We start from the raw sequence: 19507 nt of genomic DNA on the forward strand, positions 1-19507 counted from the left end.
ATTCTAGTACATCACACTAACAAAGATACAAAAACTAATATTATGCACTTTTTAAAAAATGCCTTCCCCCAAATAATTACCTAATTTGAAATTTCTTGCCATTTGACAGTTGGGTTATGGCACCTGTTTCCCTCTATCATCAACTCGTTCCTTACCACACTCCAATACACCATGTCAACCATGCTTTTCAAGTGGAATGGAATTGGAAAAAACAAGTTTATGTAAGTATTTACTTTGTGCAGAGAAATGTGCTAAGTGCTAAGAATACAAATTGGGAATTAAGCTAGTCTCTGCTCTAAAGGAGATTTTGGTTTTGTTGAGTTGTTTCAGTTGTGTCTGACTTTTCATGACCCCATGTGAGTTTTTCTTGACAGAAATACTAGAGTGTTTTGCCATTTCCTTTTCTGACTTATTTTATAGATGAGGAAACTGAGACAAACAGGGTTAAGAGACTTGCCCAGGATCACGTAGCTAGCAAGTGTCTGAGGCTGGATTTGATGAGTCTTCCTGACTCCAGGCCCCACACTCTATCCACTGTGTCACTTAGCTGCCCTAAATGAGCCTATATATTAATTAATGGAAATAATTATATATTAATTATATATATTAATTAATGGAAACAATACATATAGGATGGTTCAGCCACAGGACAGATGGAAAGGCCCAGTGGTCCTTAGCTTGTAGAAACATGGCATAGGACAAATCCCAGCAGTCCTTAGGGTTCAATGACAGATCAGGTAGCAATGTTCTGGGGCAAGGTAGGATGGTAAGGCCTCAGAAATCAGTGGCAGGGAAAATTGTAAGATGCCATGATCTATCTTATCAAAAAGACTGTAATTGACTCTTGCTCATCCAAGAAATGTGATCAGATCTCTTACCAACAACTGCCTGCAAAGGTAGTGAGTCTGAAGGTCCAAGGGGAATACAATTCTGAGATTTTCTGGTATGAAAAAGGAGCTTTGGTATCCAGCTGAGAGTAGGCATCCCATGCCTGGTGGGAACTGAACCAGCAGGGACTTAAGTGGGGAAGGGGAAGAATCTCTCAATACCAGCTTCTGCTGAATCCTAAAGTATCTTGCTGGGATTTTGTGTTCTCATTGGGAATTTTACAGCCTGAATCCATAGAGAAGATCACAGCCTAAGGTCAGAGGCAATGAAATCTCAAAATTCCAATTCTCACATCTGAATGCACCCCCAAACAGCAAAAGTCTCTCACAGAAGAAGTCTTTCCTTTTCCTACCTCTTGAAAGGGTATATTGTAAGAAGAGATATGAACAATTATCTAAGGGAAAACACATGAACACCCAACTGAGTTTTAACTAAATAGCAGAATCCCCTTGTTACTACAAAAACAAATTTTTGTTCCATATTTATTTATAGAAATACACCCTTCACTAAAGGCTCTGGGCACACGTGCAGCAATGAAGAATTAGCAATGAAAAATAGGGGGGGAATGGTAGATTTTGCATCCTCTCCTGTATAGCAGAGTTTCCCTAAGAACCCAAGAGAGACCAAAAAATTCAGAAGAGGAAAGGCCTTTCTGCAGGCTATGGAGCAGGGAAAGAAGAGATAGAGAAGAGAGAGTATTCTGTAATTCTTTAGCATTCTAACCTTAAAACTATTGAAAGGAATATTCCACCTCAGCGTATTATCTGTGGGGAAATTGTGTCAAGATAAACTATGAGAGGGAGAGTTGAGATCACTCCAAGCCTGTGCTGGAGCTAGCTTGAACTGATTCCAGAGAACTGATTGTTAAATTTTCAATGTGAACATTTACATCTGAGAAGCTATAAAGCAGGTTTTGATTCATCATTTTGTGGATCGTCAAGATTTAAGAAAGTGATAGATACAAGTTAATAACGTAGACTAAACGTGTGTGTCCTAAATACTTTTTTTTTCAGAGAGCTATTTGTTAAATATTTGCCAGCACACCCCCGGATCAATTCTTCAAATGCTACCTAGAAGCAAAGAAACAAAGAGTAAAGGCATTGTAAGTTTCTCTGAGCAACCAATCAATATACTTTCATTTTCCCTTGGGACATCCATGAAAGTCCTCAAAGTTTATGGATTTTGTATGTTACTAAGGCATGGAGGCATCAGGTTGTAGTGACCTTATGCAAATTACTTAAATTTTCTGGACTTCAGTTTCCTCATCAATTGGATAATATGGCTTCTAAGATATTTTTCAGCTCTAAACATTTATGATTTACAATATTTGAAGAGAGGCAATTTACCAGAGTAGATAAAGTGCTGGATTTAGAATCAGGAAAAATTAATGTGCTGTCTTGGACACTTACAGTATGATGCCAGACAAGCTACTTCACTTTCTGAGCCTTACTTTCCATATCTGCAAAATAAGGTGACAGGACTCCATAGTCTCTAAGTTCCTCTTTGGCTCTAAAACTACCTATGATTCTATGAAAGTGAGATTGGCAGATTCAGAGGACAATTAGCCATGTTTCTATTGGCCTGTGGGGCAGTGCATACTATTTATATATTTCCTGTGTGATGGAGTAATCTCCCTCAGCAGTAATCTGTCTGTCTTGAAAATATACAGGGTTTAGCATAATGTCTATCCCAGAGTAAGAGCTTAACAAATGCTTTATCTATCTATCTATCTATCTATCTATCTATCTATCTATCTATCTATCTATCTATCTATCTATCCATCTATCTGGTGGCCAAGCACCATGAGAATATGCTTACCCTATTTTATGATGAGATTATACCTTACAACTGTGTCAAACAGCATAATCCCCTTTCTCAGGCTGCAACAAAATAGAATAAACTTTAGTCCTGCGTTTAGTTTTAGAAACACACTCCCTCATCCAAACTTCTGAGAACGTGTACAAAGCTGAACACAGGGAAACAAAAAGAAAGAAATTTAAGGAAATTTGTAACCCTCATGAGTGTTTTTATGCACTAAAGGCAGGAACCTTTCTTGTTAGGCCTAAAAGATAGCAACTTTGTCCCCTGGGCTTCATTTTGTTTCCATACTTCTCTCTCTCTCTCCCCAGTGAGAGTAGAAGGAATTAAAGAATTACGAAAGCAGGGGAATCTCGGACCCTGAGATCCCTGGAAACTGGTTCCAAGTTCCAAGCAAAACAGAAGTTAATTATAGTCTAGCCACAGAAGGAAAATAGAGAATGCCTACTCTGAGTTGGAGACCCAAGCCCCAGTCCACAGGCAGTGAGTTTAAAAAACAGAAGTAAAGGTTTTTCCCTTTTAAATTTGAGTGGATCAATGTGTGCCTTGTAAAGGATCTGAAACTTTTAAGTGAGTCGGCTTATTGGGGAGGTAACAGTAGTGGGGAGGTGGAGTGGGCAGAGAAGTGAATAGAGTGCTACATTTCAAGTTAGGAAGACTTGATTTCAAATTTTCCCTCGGATATTTACCAGCTGTTTGACTATGGACGATTCCCATAACTTCTCTGTCTTAGTTTCCTCAACTGTATATCACAAGTATTCTAAATTTATTCTCTCAGTGAGCCCAGATACCTATCAGCCTTCAGGGTTCTAGGGGTACTCCTGAGGAGATGTACCTTTACCAACATTGGTCAAATCTCCATTCTGTGTGTGTGTGTGTGTGTGTGTGTGTGTGTGTGTGTGTTATCTTCACTTTTAGCCACTGCTGACTAATGTGCCAATTGCATTTAACCAATTATTATCAATTAGCCTTTTACAAAGTGATATTTACTTCAAAAATATAACAAGAACAGAAGTGTAAACATTTTCCTCTATACCTTGGGAACACAGTCTTCCCTATCCCACCTCAGTCTTTAGGAAAAGTGGACTTAGATTTAGTATAGTTTCTACATAGTAGCCATACCACATGATTCACAACCAAATGCAGCATTAGTTTCCTTTGTGCTGAGCCCCAAAGATCACTTCTCACTTCTCTGTGAATTGCTAGTGAGCTGACTGCAAAATCTCACACTGACTCACTCAGTTTCTGGACTTCTGAAATCTCACAGGCTCTTGAATTTTTATTATTTACAAAGTTGTAGACTCCAATTTCACCTCCTTTACCTAAAATGAAAAAACAATCACCAAAACAAAGCACCACTCAAATTTTCACAAGGCCCAGTTTCACAGGGCCACACGTTTGCCTAGGATGGGAAAAGGACCTGAGATTTCTCTTTTTATGGCATTATCTTTCACCAGAAGACATTTAGCAGGAAGAAGTCAGCCAAAGAGAGACATCCTAAATTCTCAAAGGCTGAGACCAAGTAAGGCCTTTTGAATGTCCCTTCATTTTTCTCTCCAAAGCCAAAACCTAACAGGAAGCTCCTATTCAGCCCACACTGAGCAGTTGGAAACAGGTCCAGAATGGCTTATACATCCTTCAAAGCCTCTGCAAGGCACTGCCATTTATAAGCTACATTGTCACTTTTCATCATGAATTATAAAAATGGCCCTAAAGAGAAATAGGATACTTTAATAAAGATCCTAAGTTATCTAAGATAATAGAGTTACTATCATATGCTATCAATAATAAGACATTTCCAGAAAAGACCTAAAGCTAGATATAACACTGAGATATTTTACCACAGTGCCAACTCTTGCTAGGGTCTAGGAGCTAAAAGAAAAAAAAATTATAGATCCCATGATATAACATCTTAGAGCAAAAAAACAAGTTTATTCTAGAAAACTCACCAGCGATGAATCAATAGTAGGGTGGGGAGCAAATAGGAATGACTGAACAACCCTGCTCACTAGACCACAGTACACTTACTACAGAATGGGAAATAAAATGATAGAAGGAGAGAAACAGAGAGCAAAAGTCAGACAGAAAGAAAGTAAGAGACAGAGTCAGAGAGAAAGAAGGCAAAACAGATATACTTAGTTTTTGTTTCAGTAATTTTTCAGTCATGTCCAATTCTTTGTGACCTCATTTAGGGTTTCCTTGGCAAAGACATTGGAGTGGTTTGCCATTTCCTTCTCCAACTCATTTTACAGATGAAGAACTTAGGCAAACAGAGTTGAGTGACTTGCCCGGGTCACACTGCTGGTAAGTGCCTGTGGTCATATTTGAACTCAGGTCTTCCAGACGCCAGGCTCAGCACTCTATCCACTGTACCACCTAGCTACCCCCTGATGTGCTTATTTGATATTTATATGTTTTCCCTCAGAAACGTTTACACTCTTAGCAGAGATGTTGAATCAATTGGTTGTGAATATGGAGATAGCATACATTGTAAATTTTTTTCTAAAAAATTACCACACAAGAGTCCTGAACTGATCCAGCCATTCTGGAAAGCAATTTGGAACTAGGCTCAAAGGGCTATAAAGCTGTGTATACTCTTTGACCCAGCAGTACTACTTCTAGGTCTATATCCCAAAGAGATTATAAAAATGGAAAAAGGACCCACATTTACAAAAATATTTATAGCAGCTCTTTTTGTGGTGGCAAAGAATTGAGGGGATGCCCATCAGTTGAGGAATGGCTGTAATGAAATATTATTGTGCTATAAGAAATGATGAGCAGGCATGCAGATTTCAGAAAAATCTGGAAAGACTTGAATGAACTGATGCTGAGTAAAGTGAGTAGAACCAGAAGATCATTGTACATAGTAACAGCCACATTGTGTGATGACTAACTTTGATAGACTCATCTCTTCTTAGCAATGCAAGGATCCAAGATAATTCTAAAAGACTCAGGATGGAAAATGCTATCCACATCCAGAAAAAGAACTATGGAGTCCAAATGCAGAATAAAACATATAATTTGCTCTCTTTTTTTTTCTTTTTCTTTTTTTCTTCTTTCTCATGGCTTCTCCCATTGGCTCTAATTCTTCTTTACAACATGACTAATGTTAAAATAGGTTCAATAGGAAGCCTATATCAGAGCCTATATCAGATTACACACTATCTTAGGGTGGGGCGAGGGGAGAGATGGGGAGAAAATTTAAAACTGAAAGTCTTATGGAAGTGAATGTTGAAAACTAAAAATAAATAAATATATTTTTTTAAATCACCACACAGAAAACCTGCTTATTGGGAAATAAGCTTGAATCCATTTCTGCACCTCTATTTTATTTAATAAACAATCATCTGTGGGATTCCTTGATATAAGCTCTAACACCCAGGTTAAAATTTCATTCTGTGGTACTAACTCAAACTTTTTCCCTCTATGTCTAGAAGATTGGCAGAATTCAGTCAGAAAGTGCTTTGGTTCCAGAATTCGTCTTTTCATTAGCCTTTATTCCCTTTGATGAAATCAATCCAGAGGGTACATTGTATGCCAGAATGTTGATACATGTAATACAGAGCCCATTGCTCTGAACTGTCTCAGCAATGTCTTCCAGATGGAAAAGAAATGAGCTTTTCCCCATAGAAGAGTTTAGAAGAATGATGTGGGTAACTTGGTTTAGGATGTATGCCTAAAATAAACTTCTCTTGGGGAAATTCAGTGAATGTGTTGTTAGCAAATTCTAGGAAGACGATATCTTTCAAGGTAAACATCAGAGCCGTATGCAAATTCAACCAAACTTTCTTTGGGAATAAAGCCCAAGGAAAGCAAATTGGCAAATATGTTTTGAAAGTTCACCACAATCTGACTCTTAAGAGGATAAAATATGCGTATTTACTCTTCCATGACTTTTGAGAAAAACTTGCCAGGAATGTAGAAGAGTTGTGAAATGAAGTATAACTAGAGTGTAAAATTGTTTTAAAGTGCCCTATATCTGAATGAAAGAACATAGCCAGTTACTGCAGAGCATCCTGTGTTACTTAAAGAAGAATGACTTTGGGCAGGACATTTACTCAATAAGCAATATCTAGAAGAAAGAGCACAAACTCAGGCCAACCACAACAGCCACCCCTGCACCATGCATGCAAACAACTGTCATCCTAAGTGAATGATTCCTCACTGTGGCTGCACTGTACATAAGTCATCTCAGAGAAATGGAAGGTTTTTTCTGAGTCACCAGTAACTCAAAATTGGCCCATTTTTACAGCAGGCTGATAACAAATGTTTATAATCCTCACACATCCTTTCATACGCTATCTGACATAAACCAGATTCCAAGTGAGGAGTCAATGAGCCAATTATCTGTAGTTCCATTTGGTGTCTGTGTGGGGGGTGGGGGGGGATGTTATTTGTGCTAAGAAATAACTTACCAATGCTATCTGCATTAATGACATTTGTCATATTTGCTGCTATAGAAATTCTGTGGGTAATTTTCTCTATGTTAACCAGGGCACAAACAACACAGATTAAAAAAATAAAACACCTCAGAGATCATTTTATAAATGGGAAAAAAATAAAAGCTATATATGTAAACATAACTACATATAAGGCAGGCATAAGATCTTTGTCATACTTATCACTTTTAAACAATTATATATGTATATATATAATTCTATTAATTTTGACATGACAAATTTTTCTCTCTCTCCCATTTATATAAGGGTAAATTTAAAATCTTTTCTTTCCAAGCTGGACAGAGTTAACATGTGAAAGGACAGACAGGAATGTGCCCAAGTATGGATAATGGACAATTACTTTGACAAATTAGGTTGAGTTTTATATTTGCCTCCTCCCTACCCATTCATCTACTTAAGAGAGCTGAAGATATCTAAATTTGAAAAACTGGAGAACCCTGAACCCAAGAGTTACTTCATACTTACTGGGTAATTAGTTCTAACATAGAAAATAACCAGGTATAGCTGAGCTGTCAGAGATTAAAATCAAGAGTTGTGTGTCTGTGTGTCTGTGTGTGTGTATACATGTATGTGTATGTGTATGTACCTGTCCATTGTCCAGCAATCAGTATGAAAGTAACCTCTGTCCCAAAACCCATTAGTATGAGACTCTTTGTTTACTGATGGATATGAATGTCCCTACCCTGCATGAGGGACAGGGCAGAATTGGCAAGAGCTAGAGAGTTTCAATTCTCCTCCAACCTTCTTCAGGATTCTTCAAGTTTTGAGTTGCTTTGGTATGTCTGGCTTCCAGATTCAAGAAGGAAGATAGAAGAGGTCAACCTCACTCCAGGTTGCTGAAATAAAAGACTCTGAGAAGGGACAAGGGTTACATATACACACATGCTTAATTCATACATATATACATATATTTTCATATATACATATCTATATATTTATGTTGGTAGCCAAGTGGAGCAGTGGATAGAGCTCCAGCCCTGGAGTCAGGAGGACCTAAGTTCAAATCTGATCTCAGACACTTACTAGCTATGTGACCCTGGGCAAGTCACTTAACAATGCCTCAATTCTTCATCTATGAAACGAGCTAGAGAAGGAAATAACAAAACTACTCCAATATCTTTGCAAATAAAATCCCAAATGGAGTCACAGAGAGTTGAATGTGACTGAAATAAAACAACAAAAATAATTCAAATATACACATGTACATATATACATGTTTGCTTCCCTTTTACAAAATAATTTCTTATTTTTTTAAATCCATGTTTTTTTGTGCCCTGGTTAGCATTGGGCATATTACCTATATAATTTGTATAGCACTAAATATGAAAAATGTAATTACTCTATGTATCTATATTATATATATATGTATATACGTACATATATACATGTGTGAAGGTATACCTCTATAGGTATATGTGTAGTTGTATGTATGTGTACATGTACAATACACATTTGCTTATTTAATTATCTACTGTGGCACTGTGCTAATCACAGGGGTTACAAAGAATAAAGAAAAAACACTTTTGCTCTCAAGGAGCTCAGAAGAGAATGAGGGAGACAACATGCTAATAATTATATACAAAAAAAATTATATACAGTTTAAATTAGAGATAATCATAGAGAGAGGGGACTAGTTTTTGGGGAGAGGACTATAATAAACTTCTTTCAATAGATAGAATTGGAGCTGGGACTTAAAGGAGGATAGGGAACCCAGGAGATATAAATAGGGAGGAAGAGAATTCTATGCATGAGGGATAGCTAGTAAAAATGTATAGGGTGGGGAGATGGAGTGTTTTATTCAAAGAACAGCAAGAAGCCTAGTATCCCTGGATGACAGAGTATATAGAAAAGAGTAAGGTATAGGAAAACCGGAAAGATGAGAGGAGGCACACTTTTGAAGGGCTTTGAATGCTAGAGGATTTTATTTCTGATTTTGGAGGAGAAACTGGAGTTTATTGACTTGGGAGGGGGGTTAGAACATGTGAATGTGACATGCTCAAAACTTTGCTTTTGGAAAACCATTTTGAAAGATAAATGGAAGATGAGACAGCATAGGGAAAATTTGATCCTTCAGTTTTCTTTCTATATCCTATCATTGAAATCTATACATTTTGCTTCTGTAGAGATCATGTGTTATTTTACCATCATTGCTTTTTGCTTCTCCCTTAAATTACCCTTTACTGTTGTATATTTGTATTCTCAATCAGGTGTTATTGCTTTTGATCCTTTGGTTAGACTTGCCATGATTGATTCATTTTTCTATTCCACTATTAATTTTGTTTTCTGTACTTAAATTCTGTACAATAAATTCTGTAATTTTCCCATTTTAATTTCTTCCAAGATTCTAATTTTTCTCATCAACTATTCAGAAAACATTCTGCTAGGGTTCCATGTTCTCTTGGAATTCACATGGTCCTCTCTCTTATTAAGACTTTAATTACCTTTATTTTTTTTAAATTGCCTTTGGTTTAATTATTTTTTCTTGGAATATTTAAAGACTTTTGTACTCATTTAGATGTTTTGGTGGTCATCTTCCTCCATTTAATGTTTTACCTACTGATTAATCTGCTTGTGCTTTACATTTTTAACTAAATTTTCTTCCTCCTGAAATCTTTGTTAATATTAGTCTGTTTTTCTTTATAGTTTCTTGCACTCACTTTTTGACTCCTTTCTTGGTGAATCCCTTGGGGATGGGACCTCACAGATGTCTCAGCTTCCTATATAATTGGAGAATTCACTTTTCATCAGCTTTAGTCCCCTGAGAGAATAGAAATGATCCCAGATGGATGTCATTACCCTTTCCTTCAGATCTAGTGTACTCCTCAGTATGAGCTGATTCACTACTCTGCTTCCCTCCATTTTTTAGTTTTCTGGATGAGTGCTGCTATGCCACCTTAGGCAGTATTCTTTCTCTTCTCTATGCCTCCAGCACCCGTCCTCAAGGAGGTAAAAATGGTAGATGTTTGCTGCTTGTGGTCACAGAATAGTGAGTTTAGAGTAGGGAGAGAGGGGCAGCTAGGTGGTGCAGTGGATAGAGCACTGGTCCCCGAGTCAGGAGGACCTGAGTTCAGATCCAGCCTCAGACACTTAAAACTTACTAGCTGTGTAACCCTGGGCAAGTCACTTATCTCCAATTGCCTCACAAAAAAAAAAAAAAAAAAACAAAAACCCAGAGGAGGGGGAGAATTTACAAGCCAAGACTGAAATAGTATCAGGAAAAGTACTGAGTGGGTAGATCCTAAACACAAACTAGTGGGTTGGGTTATACAACTTTCCAGAGAAGGGGGGTGCTGAGTGAATTATTTAAAGAAAATTATTGTCTACTATTAATTCATAAGGCTGTTAACTTTTTAGGCTTCTTGGTGTCTTGGCATTTGAAGAAAACTGTAATTGCTTTTCCTAATACATATAATTCCTCTTTTGGAGGAGTTTTGAGTTAGTGAGGATTAGAGAAAATATCTTTTCTTTTTCTTTGTTGGTCATGTGACCCAGAAAGTCTCTGCTTGCCTTTTAAAGACATTCACAGTCTCATTCCAGCCTACCTTCTAAACTGAGTACACATTTATTCTTCTCCATGTGCTCTATATGCCAGCCAAAATGGCCCACTTGCTATTCCTCAAATATATCTCTCCATCTTCAGTCTTTGTGTATTTGTATAGGCTGTCTTCCATGGTTAGAATGTTTTCTCTCATCACCTCTTTATCCTTAAGCCCTAGCTCCTCAAGACTCACTTCTAGTACCAACTCCTTCAAAAGACCTTCCCTGATTCCACCAGTTATTATAGTTTTCTTCACCTAAACTATTTGTATTTATTTCCTATGTATGTTATATCTACTTATCTTTGAATATATTGTATTCATACCCCCTATCCCAATATAATGTAAATTTTCTGGATAGAGAACATAGAATTTTTTGCGTATATGCAGAGTACTATGAATAATAGTGCTAATACACAGGCATCATGTTCTATGCCTGGCACACAGTAGGCACTCAATAAAATTTAGTATTGATTGATGTCTCTTCTACCTCACAGTTTTCTCTGTTACTCACAGATATAAGATCATGTTATTATTCCTTCTAAGCATACATAGATTGCAGGAAATTTGATAAAGTAGGTTTGCAGAGTCAGTTTTTCCAAGCAAATTCTAAGTGGCTAATTACAGTATGTTCCAAGATGTATTTTATGTGAATTGGATGGATGATGGGATAGGGGTAATATATATGAAGTAGGGTAAACATGTAAATGCTGGGAGAGCTCAATGAAGAAAACATCTGGTTACCCAAAACAGTAACTCTTAACTTGAAAGGAACCCCCAAAGAGTGAACTATCAGGCCTAGAACATTCCATTAATGATAGGGGCAGGTAGGTGGCACAGTGGATAGAGCACTGGCCCTGGAGTCAGGAGGACCTGAGTTCAAATCTGGCCTCACACACTTAACACTTACTACCTATGTGACCCTGGGCAAGTCACTTAACCTCATTGCCTATCGCCCCCCCAAAATTATAAACAGTAATTTAAGGAAGGTACTCTAACCTATTAGATACTTATTAGATCTCATTAAGGTCTTTGAATAAATAATGAATGAATAAACAAAATTAAAAAACAAAGAAACATTTAGTAAGCTCTTAGTAGATAACACATGAGAGTGAGTGCTTTAGCTCTGGTTAGAGTGGCGAGGTAGCTGGCAAGAAGATATCTTAAAAGGGAGAGGTAGAAAGGGGTAAATTATCTCACAAAAAAAAAAAACAGAAAAAAAAGGTTCTTACAGTGGAGGGGAAACAGGGGAAGGTGATAGGGAATGAGTGAATCTTATTCTCATAGGATTTGGCTTAAGGAGGGAATAACATACACCCTCAATTGGGTATGGAAATCTGTCTTACCCTACAGCAAAATGGGGAGGAGGGGACAAGAAAGCAAGGGAATGATAGAGAGGAGGGCAGACTGGGAATGGGAGTAATCAGAAGCAAACACTTCTGAGGAGGGACAGGGTCAAAAAAAAGAATGGAATAAATGGGGAGGTGGGATAGGATTAAGGGAAATAGAGTTAGTTTTTCACAACATGACTAGTAGGGAAGTGTTTTGCATAACTGCACATGTATTACCTATATTGAACTGCTTGCCTTTTCAATGAGGTGGGGTGGGAGGAAGGGAGAAAATTTGGAACCCAAAGTTTTAAAAACACATGTTCAAAAAAAAGTTTTCACGTGCAACTGAAAAATAAGAAATACAGGAAATGGGGTATAGAAATCTATCCTTCCCTACAGGAAAGTAGAAGGGGAAGGGGATAAGAAAAGGTGGGGAGGGGGTGATAGAAGGGAGGGCAGACTAGGGGAAGGGATATTCAGAATGCATGCCATCTTGGGGTGGGGGAGGGGCAAGATGGGGTGAAAATTTGGAACTCAAAATCTTGTGGAAGTGAATGTTGAAAACTAAAAATAAATAAATTTAAAAAAAAGAAATCTTAAAAACCTTTCAAGAGGGTATCTAGGTGGTGCAGTGGATAGGGCCCCAGGTTTGGAGCCAGGAGGACCTGAGTTCAAATCCGGACTCAGACCAGATACTTGACACTAGCTGTGTGATCCTGGGCAAGTCACTTAACCCCAATTGCCTCACACAAAAAAAAAAAAACTTTTAAGGAAAAATTCATCTGAATTGGTATACGATTTACAGTATGATGGCAATTTCCAAGTACCTTATCTGAAGCATTACATCAGCTTCAATGTATAAATATTATGTACTCTAACTTCTTAAAAAATGCTTTTGGAATTGAACTGAGAAGGTTCTTGGTACTCTTCTGGTCGAGATGAATTATGACATGTGTTTAATAAAGGCATTAGTCAACATTTAAATGAAATGTGCAAAAGCTGTAGGCCCATCATGAAGCACCAGTATGTAGCGAGTCTATTGAAAGTAGAAGCCAGGGAAAGTGACACAAATAACTGCAGGAGGAAATACTATAACTTTTGTTTCCCAGAGTGGTCATCAGAAAGATCTCCTAGAAAAATAACTATGGCTTTAATGATTTCAGAACTCTAGGGAAAAGTAGCAGAGAACTAACCCTTTATTTCACCCCCTGTATCTTCTATTTCTCTTCAGAGAAAGCTGATATCTCTCTGAGGGTCACCTTGGTTTTGGTTAACAGCAAAAAAAATGCCTCTTACCTCCCAGGACAGCATAATTCTCTTCTCTTTGGACCTTGGTAGCATTCAGAAGACTGCATTATCTTCTGGATAAACAATAGGAGTCTCTCCACGGAAAATAATACAGATCACAAATCAGCATTTGGTCCCTACAATATCTGGGAGATCGAGAGAAGAAACGCATATAAAAACTCTTATCCCCTTTCCCCCCGCCAACTGCAATATCATTTCCATTATTTCTCCAGGCTCCCATTCTGAATTCAAAGCAATTTATCTGAAGTTCAGACACTGTCGCTGTGATTTAGTTTCAGTTTTATGGCAACTGGAGGTCTCTAATAAGTATGCTCCTTTCATTGATTTTGTTCCCCTTCAGCTGTTGTTGTAAATTAATTAAAATTTTTGTTTTTTTCGTGATCTAACTTTTTTTTACTGACAAGAGAGCAACCAGTGCAGTGTCCTGTGAGTTTTATCTACCCCATTAATAAGAAATACAGCTTCTCTTAGGTATAGAATGTCCTATGATATCACTTCAGCAAGCTATGTATTAACAAGGTGAACATGACCCCCCATCATTCCCATCTCATGGTATTTATTCTTTAGTATCATTTATTTTAGGTATTATAATGGTACACTTGTTTTTTGCTTTCTTTTTTTTTTCTTTTTCTTCCTTTTTCTCTTTTTCCCCTGCTATAAGATATTCTTGGGTATTGAAGATATTTCCATTAATGAAGGACAACTAAGTGGCAATTACTACAAATAATGAATCTCAAGAAGTGTTCACATATTTAACTCCTCATTGTCTTAAATAATAATTATATAAAAATAAAGTAATTGGCTTCAGCCTGATGGAAATATGCTATGCAAATTTGAATAATGCTACTACTTCATGTGTTCATTATTTGTATTAATCAGAACTTAGCTGGATTCTCTCAATTATATTAAGTCTAGTATACTCTGGAGACTCTGGATAAAAGGACCTAAACATGACTTCAATTAAGAAAAAGATAGTTAACCTTGATATAATGTGGTGGACAGTTTTATGTGTAGTAAGTCAAGTCTCAGATACGGGCTTTCTCAAAGGTATCATCCTTTATATTTTGCATGAATTCACCTATATAATTGACATCTTATTGCTTGCCTTCTCAATAGGTTGGGGGAGACTAGAGGAAGAAAGAATTTAAAACTCAATTTTTAAAAAAATAAATGTTAAAATAAATTGAGTATAACTATTTTTTAAAAGGTGTCATCCTTAGATACATAGACTAAAAGCAATGCTATAGTGAGTCACCACAACACTCATTTCAGTTCTACAGGAAATGCTCCAAACCCTTGAAAATGAAGAGATTAGGAATGAACAAATGAATAAACATTTACCCCATGGATTTTTCAGGATGCTAAACATATCCAAAAATATGTTAATGCAGATTAACTGATTGTTCTTTTGTTCTGAAACAGTGCCATGATAGATATTAATAAGAACTTTTAACATTTCATTTCCAAATGCAGCTAGGAAAGAGAAGCAAAGAGGTAGATTAGTCTGAGATAGAAGCCATCATGCTAAGAACGTATTTAATGAAACACAAAAGCATAGCTGTCCTCCTCACTTTTGAAATAGCGCATGATTCCCTTTCCTTTCTTTTCTAGCTTCTATTGAATTTCCCCTGATTCTTTCCTACTTTGATTTGCCACTCTTCATCTCCGAATGAAATTGATACATGGATAATATCTCAGAGTGGTGCATATTTCAGTAGTAAAATTGTGCTAAGAAGTTTTTAAACTATCAAATAATTGTTTTGATTTAAAAGCATAGGAAAAAACAATAATCATCCTTTGAGTTGATATAATTGTTGCAATTTCTTTTGAATCATTTATGTATTTAAATGTGGAGATTTTTTGGTTGAAGTAATACAAGTGCCCTCATATGAAAACCTGTATATAGTTCACTTTACAGGTATTTATACACGAGACATATCTTAAGTCAGAAAGAAAAGTAAGGGGGCAGCTAGGTGGTGCAATGGATAGAGTACCTGTGCCCTGGAATCAGGAAGACATGAGCCCTGGAGTAAGGAGGACCTGAGTTCAAATCTGGCCTCAGACATTTGACACTTACTAGCTGTGTGACTCTGGGCAAGTCTCTTAAAACAGATTGCCTTGACAAAAAAAAATCACACACACACACACACACACACACACACACACACACATGAAAAGTTATAATAGTAGGCATGAGATAGCACTGTGGTTTCAGAATTATATTGGGCACCCAAATGTTTGCATGAAGATTACTTCTGTGATTCTTCTTTATAAATGAAGTTCAATTATCTTTAAATCAAAGGGGAAATTGTTAGAAGCATGTATGGTGATGGCAGATTAACCATTAAATAATTATCCTCATAATTGAGACAGATCCTGACTTTGGGCACCTTAGTCTAAACAAAGAGAGAAGAAACGTTCACAGTATCAATGTTTCTAATACATGCTCAGATGCACTGAAGTTACGTTCCTTGCCTTAATTATGAAGTAAGGGAGAAGGAAGGTAAATGACATTTTCCTTGTATGATTCTCCCATAGATCAAAAGGAAACAGAATCAGCTCCCTTCCCCTTCCCAAGGCCTCTAGAAAAGATAGCTTTTAATTGGCCCAGAAAGATATTGGTACTCCTCCCCTTAAAAATCTCCATGGTCTTGTTGTAACATTGTTACAGCATTTCATAATAATAATAGATAATATTTATTTTTATTTTCTATTTTTGATAGCAATAAAACAAGTGTTGCTTCCTAATGCTAAATCTAAAACACTAGGGTTACAATAAATTCAGATATAATGGTGCAGTGGATATAGTGCTGGACTCAGTGTAAGAAAAGGCTAGGTTGAAATTTCACCTTTGACATTTCTAAATTTTATGACCAGAGGCAGATCATTTATCTTCTCGAGATTTATTTCCCTTATAGATGAAATGGAGATAATAATACCCAAAGTACTTATTTAATAGGGTTATTGTGAAAAATCAAACGGAAAGATGTCTGTAAAGCATTATAATATAAATGTCAGCTATTATCATTTTCTTCAAGGAAAATACCACAAAAGTTGCTATCGCTTATGCGTATATTTCTTTTCTTACCCCTCCACTTCTACCCTTTTTTCCTTAAATAAGTAAATAATGAACAAATAAATAAATGGATGAATAAATAAACAAACTAATTAAACCTAGTTCTTTAGGTTGTCTTTGTAGAGTCTTTATTCAAAGTTTTTTTTTTTTAGTTCACCTTAACATCTGAATATAGTCATCTCTTCCCTTCCCTGATGAACTATCCCTTGTAAGGGAGGGTTAAAATATCTCAGCAAATCTAAATATAAACTGAAGTTGATTATATATGTAATATTCCATACTCATAGTCCCCAGACTCTGTGGAAAAAAGCAGGAAGGTACATTTTTTCAACTCTGAAACTTAATTTTTTTTGTCATAGTTTAATCAAAGTGTTTTTTTTCTAATATCTTCTGTATCATTTCAAATAACTGAAATCAAGAGACCACTATCTAGAAACTGAAGGATGAAATGCTATGCACTGACAGAAAAGAAAGAGGCAGTCAAGCAGCCCCATTGAGGTAGAACAATTTCTGACTCTAACTGAATCAGAAGGGGGAAAAAAAGTACAGTAATGGGACATGGAGATTTGTGATATTAAATCTGTCCCTAGACACAGATACTTAATGTGTTAACTCTGAAAACCTATTTGTAACATGTAACACCAATAAAGTTATTGAAATTGAAGCTGGAATTAAATCTGCAGCCTTTCAGCTCTGAAACTGACCTATCTAATCTGATATAGAGGAAAGGAGATTCTTTAATTTAGTCTCATAGAAGTTCCATTGAATCAGTGTCCTAGAAAACATGCCTCTTCCATGGATGAGAATATTGCAGAGTACAGATGAGCCACTTGTGGGTTTGGGGGCTACAGAGCTAAGGTTAACTGGAGAAATTGGCATTTTAAAGATGTATTTACAGATTTTTTTTGGTTGTTCTCAAACTGCTGCTAGAGAGGTCTAAGGTATATGAATTGTCTCCAGCATGAACACATCAGAATGTCACCTCAATAGCAGCATAATGGAATTGAAAACCATTATGGAAAACTGAAAGTCTACCTCCTGTTACTTTGAACCAGTGTTGAAAGCAATACAGTCTCTAATGACACAAGATAGGAGAGAACATTTACAGAATTCTTTGCATCCAGTTTAGGATTGCCCACAGCAGGCAGATCAATATCACTTCAAGCAAATGAACAGCCTGGTGTGCTGGCAACCACATCCCACCCTCAGATGTTCTATCAATGTACATCCCTTGAATCTTTGGAGGGAATCATGAGTCTACTTCAAATTAAAATGGGACTATAGGACATACATTCCTATACCATTAAAAATAACAATGATGAACAAATTCCAACAACCTCATGATCAGCATGATGCTCACTTACTATTGCTCCTGCTTGTGGTTATAATATTAATGAAATGCTAAATATATTGGAGAGAGGATTTGTTTTTCAGGAATACTTTAACATTTCTTTCATACCATTGGCTTGTGTTTTACTAGTACTTGTATAAAACAAATCAGGTTAACAGCTAATTACCTTCATGAGCATAGCATAAAATTTAAGCCAAAGTCTCAATTATTAAGCAGTAATGATTTCAGAATAATGAATTTGAGCATTCTATAGACCCAACACAGGTGTTTTTCCTGAGAAATATCAATAAATAAAACTATAACTAAAAGCATAGCAAATTGAGCTGTTAATTCAAGAGGTCAAAAACATACAGATATTTTCTTGGCTGTTCCTTTTATTTTGATCACAATATCTTCTAGAAGATAGGATACAATGGATCAAGTTAAAAGAAAAACTGCTTTAATAATGTTTTGCTATTTCAACAAATAACATACAAGTGGCATGTATATTTTTAACTACCTGGAGAAGCCACAAAAATCACAAGGAAGGTCCCTAGAGAATGGCTACCCAAAAACCAAATAATCCATAGGTCTGCACCTTTGACACAGTAACTCACAAGTGCCCACTGATCCATTTACCTCAGATGTACACAAACTTATTTGGCCTACCTCCCCCTTTACAAAAAAGAATAATACTCAGCACCCCACACCCCCAGAAATCTACTTTCTTTAACTTTTTTTTAAAATTTGCATCATTTAAAATATATAAATATTTTTAAAATTATGGATCTTAAATTTAAGAATTTATTGTAAATTTGTGACTTTTTTCCTGCATTGAAATTTTGATGATGCAATATTGTGCCATGTAACCATATAGTATCATATTATAAACAAGCCATTTTACATATACATATTCCTGCCAATGAACACTGGACTTCCCAAAATGCATGACACACTCGCTTGTTAAGACCTGTTGGTGGACTTGACAAATGACCGGTTATAACCTGCATTTTGTGTGTTTATTTGGAAAATAATGTAATCACTAAGACTTTAACTTGGTTACACAACAGATGAAACATGTACAACCTTTTTTTTAATTTTATCTTCTGCTTTCCCCTTATGCTTCCACTGCCCACTTATTTTTATTCAACACCCCCCAATTGCACCAGAGGCTACTACTGCCCCACTGCATTGTTTCAGCACCTACTAGGGGGCAGTATTGCACACTTTGGGAACCTATTTTTACCTTTATTAGTTAAACAGGGGACATAGTTGGATAAAAATGAAGGCATTTAATTAAATAGCATAGTAAACAAAATAAAATATTTCCTCTATAAACTTAGGGTACATCTACTACAAATAAACATAACATCATTGGAAGAAATGGACTTATATACAGAGCACACATGGAGAAGCATACATGTAGGAAATATATGTGACCAAAACACACACATAGGGAACATCTGTGGCTAAGATACACATGCAGAGGGACAAGTTTTGTCTCTTATATTACTGGCATCTTCTGGCAATGTCATCATGGCATTCCTGGTAGGCCTGTTTACTGCAAGGATGATCAGCTGGAAGGTTCTTCCTATTACTCTGCTCTAGAGTGTAGCACTTTTTAGCTTCTTGCTTAGCTGACATCCTTGGCAATCTAATACTCGGAGCGGGTGCTGCCATGTTTTTAAACTGCAAGTCTACAGGATTTCTCTTTCTCTCTCTCTCTCTCTCTCTCTCTCTCTCTCTCTCTCTCTCTCTCT

The sequence above is a fragment of the Vombatus ursinus genome, unplaced genomic scaffold (genome assembly GCF_900497805.2).
Source record: "Vombatus ursinus unplaced genomic scaffold, bare-nosed wombat genome assembly UNPS02014807.1, whole genome shotgun sequence".
NCBI classification, from domain to species: domain Eukaryota; kingdom Metazoa; phylum Chordata; class Mammalia; order Diprotodontia; family Vombatidae; genus Vombatus; species Vombatus ursinus.